This window comes from Geospiza fortis, unplaced genomic scaffold (genome assembly GCF_000277835.1).
Source record: "Geospiza fortis unplaced genomic scaffold, GeoFor_1.0 scaffold229, whole genome shotgun sequence".
Taxonomy (NCBI): domain Eukaryota; kingdom Metazoa; phylum Chordata; class Aves; order Passeriformes; family Thraupidae; genus Geospiza; species Geospiza fortis.
Window position 1 is genome coordinate 3,071,077 of NW_005054357.1, and position 7,217 is coordinate 3,078,293.

Here is a 7,217-nt window from a genome sequence, read left to right on the forward strand (position 1 = left end):
CACACACACGCCTGAAGCACACACACACCTGAAGCACACACACACCTTGGAGGACAGCACCAGGAGTAGTTCAGCTAACAGTAACAGCGCCCCTGCTTCAGCAGCAAGGGATGCCTGACCTAACCTGACCTAGTTAACCCCAATGCTTCTCAGTAGGATTAATGAACCTTTGAAGGGCTCTGGCAGCTCTCCTGCCCCTCATTCCAGAATAGCAGGGGCATGTAAAGCCTGATCAGCAGGTCCTACAGGGGCCAGGCCCTGAAACAGATTCATTGTGATTTCAAGTGATATGAGCCAGCTTTTGTGAAACACAAGGATTCATTTCTTTAAAATGCAATACCTGGTATAAAATAACTGAAACAGGCCTAGCTTATTGCTCTTCTAAGGACTCACCAACCCACCAGAGCGCTAAAGCATCCCATGCTGATTGCAGTCACCGTCAGTTCTGGGGGCAAGGTGAACCATCCTAATCCTTGTTACCTTAGAAGGTCAGAATTTGCTTTCCCATCTATGTTGCTGTTTTCCTCTTTTCTTTTAAGTTCTGTAACTCTGTTTAATAAGCTCCTTTTCATTCAAATGCACACTACAGCGCAGGTTGTGTTACACATCAGCTCACAATTTGTTACATTTCCAGATACCATCCAGGCACTCAATATCCTGGACAAATTGGCCGTTGCCACTTCTTCCAAAATCTGGTTGGAAAGGGCAACCATGTTCACAAAATCCAATCATATGGCAGTCACCTGGCACTATTATCCTTTTTGTACTTACTGGAAACACTTCTATTAGCAAAAAAACCCCAAATATTGGTCTCTCAGAGGCAGGCTGTGACTAGGCGGGGAGGAAGAGCAGCAAACCAGTGAAGAAAGTCAAGTAGCTAACCATGTAGCCCCTGCATGTCAGAATCATTCTAAAGAATAGCAAAGGTGCAGATGTAAACAGACTTTTGTGGCTGCCTGCCCTTGTGAGTCTTTAGAAGATCACATTAGTGAACACTTTGTGTGGTTTAGCACACTGCAAAACAATTCCTGCAAATTGCAGCAGTGTGGCAGCTGGGCTAACTCCCAGGTAGCTGTGTTAATGACCCCTGGCGTGTTTGCCATGTGTTATCATTGCCCCTGAAATTAAGTTACAGTTTTACAAGAGTTTCTGCAGATTGACAGTCTGTAGCAGTTGCTAAATGCAAGGGATGCTTGGAACAAGGAATAATGGAATTGAATTTACATCTCAGAAAGAGCTGTGTTTGATAAACCCTTGATTACTATAGCTGAACAAAGTTTAACAAAGAGTAATAGCAGATTTCAATTAATTGTAAACACAACTGTCTTGATTCCATAGGATTTTGTTTACCTTTCACTATGTTATCCTGGGTTCACAGAAATAAAAAAACAGTAGTGTATGGAATTTAGCTAGATTTTTCAGTGTTAACCTGGCAGAGATTTATTTCTGTACCAGGCCTCCCTGAGAGAGGAAGGGCTGGAAGGGCAGGAAAACTTCCCAAAATCTATCCCACTTGGGCTGGATTGCAAATTCAGCTCAAGCCATGCGTTATGATTTAGCAAATCCTGTGTGAAACATCAATTTTATTACAGAATTGGATCATGAGATAAAATGGGATTTAGCTTTCGGTTTTTTTAATCAACTGATGAAATTACCTGGAGGCAGGTAAATTTTAAAGCCATTTCTGCCAGCAGTAAGAAGCTTCATACTCAGACAGTGCCCCAGAGATTCGTCTCACACCTGTATTGTTTCATGTAAGTTGTCAAGAAGAAAAAGGAAAAAAATATATTTTACTTGAGAGTTTAACCCCTGGGTCAGATTATAGGAGAGAAGGAGAAAAAAAATTGACTTCAACAGGTTTAAACAGTACAATAAATCTGTTCTGACAGATATTTGACAGCCATGTTTTTACTGCCCTCTTTCTGTTTGAGTAGATGGAAAGGAAAGCAATGCTTATTGAAGGTCATTTTGGAACAAATAAGCAATGAAAACAATCAGGAAATTTATATGATTTTGTTGGAGCAGCTAAGGGCCTGTCTGTGTGAGTTTAATAGAATAGGAATGTAGATCATATTTACCTTCAAAACCTGGCAGACTGTTTACCTACATTTATTACAAACCAAGACAGTAAAATACATATTTTCAAGAAATTCTTTCTTTACTAATTAATATTAATATCCTCCTGGAAATACAGTGCCTGGAAGCACTTCTGGGACACCTTTTCTATGTCAGGAAATTACCAACAGAAGTACATTTCATGTCAACGTTATTCTTATTGAGCATCATTCATGAACATTCCAACAGGATGGAAACAGCAATGGCATTCAGAGCAGAAGCTGTACATCCTATTAAACAAACATAGACAGGATGACCCTGTCTGTTGGTCCCTATCTTTTGAAAGCTATGGAGCTGTAAGGATTTACAGCAGCTGATGCAAATCCATATCCTGATCCAGACCCCTAAGAATTTTTTGTTATTTTAGGTTTTGCCAGCTGCATAATTTTAGGTGGGGGAAAAACAAAACATTGCCCCAAAAAAGAAATATTAAATCATTACAGGAGAGAGAAAATTTGAAAGTCATGGTGAATTGCTTCTTTGAGTACTTCAGGTAACACTCTGGTCCTACAATGTCTGTTATAAGGATGGTGGATTAAACAGCCAGGAAGAAATGTTCTTTTTAAAAATCACTTGTATTAGTACACACAAGAAGAACCAAAAGGAGGAAGATGATAATAATCCTGCTGGGCCAAAACAATGGTTCAGTGAACATCAAAAACCATCTCTTTGCAGTTACAAGAAAAATGCCCAGAAGACAAAACAATGGAAGAACAATATTTGACACATAGGTGCCCTCCAACTTCCAACAATTTTCATCTCAAGGACTACCTGATTTGAACACTGTAGAAGATCTGGGCTGTCCAGCTCCTCTACAAGCTTGACAAGTTTCCCAATGTATCCATAGAAAGAAGAAAAGATGGTAAATATTCTAGGACTTTATAGCTGGCCAGCCTTAAAGAACAGTACAGATTTTTTAAAAGGCAATCCTAACAGCGCTGCAACAGTTTTTCTTTGTAACAGCAGGAAATAAGAAAAAGGTAAGATACTGTATATAAAGTGATTTAAAGGCTTTACAAGAGTGCAGGAAAATTAGATGTCCGCATCACTCTGGATTTCAGAGGGATTTAGGACCCTGACCTGCTTTGAATATTTTAATGATATTTCTGACACCTATGCTAGCTCTGCAGGACAAGAACAGGCACATCCGACTCTGCTGATGATTTCCCAATCCTTTTGCTAGCGCAGTGGAAGTTCCTGCAGACATGCCTAAGCTAAGTGGATGTGGAGAAGGGGACAACCTCTTTTTCTCAGTAGTGGTCCTTCCTGCTTCAGTCTGGAGCTCATCAGTGGGATAGTGTAGCCAAGTTTCCACATGTTACCATTTAAGAATTTTTAAGTAAAAATGCAGTTTCTAACGTTACCAAGCTATCACTTAGACACAGAAACCAACATTCAGGTTCCCAGGAGACCACAGAATCTACAGAACTGCACACAGAGCAATACAGGCAGAAGTATTCTCTAAGGTGAGTCTGTGGTCAGTATTGTTCCTAAACTGTGATCACAGAATCATTTAGCTTGGAGAAATAGAGTTCCAAGGTCATCGAGTCCAACCATCAACCCAGCCCTGCCACATCCTCCACTAAACCACGGTTGTATGTCTGTACAATAAGAGCTGGTTTTGTCTCCTAATTAAATATGAACTAATACTGCCATTTCTTTTCATCTTAACACTGCTCCTTTAATATTTATATCTGAAAGTCCTCTACAGCCTATCGCTTTTGAGTCAGAAAAACTGGAAGAAAGAATTAAGAATAGCAAATTACGTTGTAATTTGTATTGCTTGCTTGAAGGAGAAAAAAGAATTAGTTTATATGGAGTTAGAAAATTGATATCTAAAACTTATTCATCAGACTTGGATAAAGAGAAGACATTAACTCACATTTGAAAAAGTCTATGTTCTGAATCATTTTGTCAATATCACAGTGACGTGTAGGACACCAATCAGTCATTTAACAACAGAAATAATTCCTGATTTTTCAAAATTATGTTTTCAAACTCACTGGGTATGTTTCCTCAAAGACTCATTAGGGGATTTGTGATGGAGACGATTTCATTTTGCTGTACTCCAAAGGCTGAAAATTTGATACAAGTGATCCCTATGCCATATTTCAAAGAAAGATGGAACACCTCAGGAGGCTACTCTGGATCAGACTGCAGTTTATTGTATAATTGTAGCTTGTCAACTTTGTCCTCATGTCCAGTACTTCATTTTAAGCTTACACATTGCCTTATGTTCCTAACCTTGATAACTCTATTCACTTTCTGTTGATGGCTCTTGAGCAGCTTACAGCATAACTAAATCCAGAGTGAATGATTAATATTTTATGATGATATCTACTGTTGCCTAGTTAACATTCATAAAGTTCTGTGAATGCATCTTAAAATGCATACTAACATTTTACAAATGTTGTGCTACTTGTAATATATATTTATATACATTTTTAATCCTTCTTAAGTCATAGAGCATTGTGCCAGTATTAGAAAAACACATGCAGAAAGTTGGTGCATGTTCAAAAGATCCCATCACAAAGCCATTTATTGCTTGAACCTCCCATGCATATCACGTTTTGGTTGATAACTAAGGCACAGCATAAGGGAATGGTAAATTTATACAATAAGACTGACTGGGAGGTCTGATTCTATTTTATAATATCCTGGCTGACAGATCCATGGAGCTCTGTCAGGCTGGGAAACTGCTGTGAGCCTGTGAAAAACAAGACCTAAATCAAATGATCAGCCGTGGATGATTTTCATTGTTCTTTTTCTCCCGTTAAAGAAACTTTTTGTAAGGTTTGATTTAGTTCAGATTCAAAACTTTCTTTTAGGTCCTCCATACAGCTAAATTTGAAATGTCCATAACCAACATAACTGGGAAAAAAAACCCCAATTATTAAATGATATGCAGAAATTTGGGAAGTGAGCAGTCAGCATAGAAAGGCTTAATAATGTTAAGAATAAAAGAGAGTAAAAAACACATTTATGGGAACTGTGGAGAAAGTGGTGATACCAAAGTATATTTTTACTACATGATCTTGCCTTTTTTTTTGTCCAAATAGTGAGATAATTTTCACATCTAATATATGCAATTAGGACAAAGATATGAAAAAGTTAATCCTTGAGAAGATTTTTATCAAAAAACTTTTGACCACTATTCACCTCTCAACTCAAAGTCATGGGATCTAAAGTTGCATGAATAATTGATGCTTCAGTTCAGAGCTCTTTCTTTCTCTATTTTTCTTGTCCAATGAATAATTCATTATTTTTTGCAAAGTGGAGCACTTTAAATAGGAAAGATTAGGATAAAGCCATTATCAAATACTCCATATCACTTGATTTGGAAAAACAATATATCTAAGTTCATGTCCCCCATCTGAAGGTGGCAGGCAGCAGAGCTGATGTCTTGTCAGATGCTCAAAGGTGTGTGAGTAGGAGGAACACCAGCACCTCTGCTGTACTGCTTGCCATTATGCCTGAGCCTCTTGGACTAGCACCTGTCAAACATTTCATTTGGATTGTTTTCCAGCTCTATTCTCTTCTTTCACCAATTTTTTTTCCTTGCAGCTGGGTCAAGATAGCAAAGAGTTTGTACCGCATTCAACTTGGCAATGCTATAATCTTCAGCAGTAATTCATAAACAATAATTTTACACATGCTAATATATCATCTATCCAATTCCTAATATTTCTTAAGAGACACTGTTGTCAGAATGACTAAATATTTGCAGTCCTTAGACTTGTAGTATTCATTATTATTTGAAATGTCAATAAATTCATAAGATGCATGAATTTATTGGGCATTCAGAAAGATAAGACAGAAGATATTGCCTCTTAGCTAAGACCCTACATTGACTTAATTCTTCTCAAGCTCTTCAAAAATAGTTTGTTTTAATTAGAAGTTCTGATTTTGAGTCTATTTTTAAAATACTTACTTGGACCTTCCATGCCTCAGACCTATATCATCTTTATGTATTTTCCTTTTGATAGTAAAGCTGAGATCCCCAGATAACTGAAACTTGAGCCACTTTGCATAAGTTATAATTATGTGCTCTATTTATACACAGAGAAATGGTTTGAACAGGGAAAAATTGAAAGATCCATCCCAGATTACTTAGAGGGCACAGTCTGTACATTATTTTTAATGAACAAGAAACAGGAGCTTCAATTAAGTATCTATATCAATTTAATGGTGGTTTAAAATACTCATTGCATTCATTAGCTGAAAGGCAATCAGCCTCAATTCTATAAAATTGTCAGCATATTCCTTCTTTATGGTGACAGAGAGCATCCTTATTATCAGCAGCTTTTCATTCCAGTCATACTGAGGTTTAAGTGACTGTATTGTCACAATACAACAGCTGATAATGGTTTTTATCACTACTTTAAACCTTCCCGGATCTTATCTACATGAGTAGCAAGGGAATTTCTTCCTCTTCTTTTTTTCCTATTTACTACACAGCAAAGATTCGCAATCTTCACTTTTTTTCTTTTAGTAAATGCACAACTAAAATATTCCATCTACTGAAGCAAAGTTTTAATTTGGCTCAAAGTCTCACAATCCACAATGAGCACTTGAGCACCAATGGCAGGCAGCTATATCCAGGGAGTCCAGGGAGAGAATTTGAGAAAGGAGTGGCCTCTGTGACACCAGGCTTTACTGCTCAGGTGTCCAAAATAATGAGCATTGCACTTGAATTGGCTTGTCCAGTTAACTCATGCTTTTAATTATTCACCCATGGCAGCTCACCCCAACAGCTCCACTCCTGTCTGCCCCTGAGAGAAATCACTGCAGTGCTGCTGATGGGTTGAAGCTTGGCATTAATGCTCATCTCCTGGATGGATCTTTATGAAGATTCCCAGCAGCCAGCCTGCACAAGGAACTCCCCTGAGCTCTCAAGTACCATTTTATTGAAAAAAGTTTACACACTTCATTCATACTGTGAAACTCTGAGGGGAGGGAAAATTAGCAGGAAATATTACAGATTTCTGAAATGTGACTGCTTGTTAATTGAGGGCTAAATGAAAATCCACTTGGTGAAACCCTTTTTATTAAGTTCAACAGACTGATTATAAAATTATAAAATGCCCTACACATTCATGCCT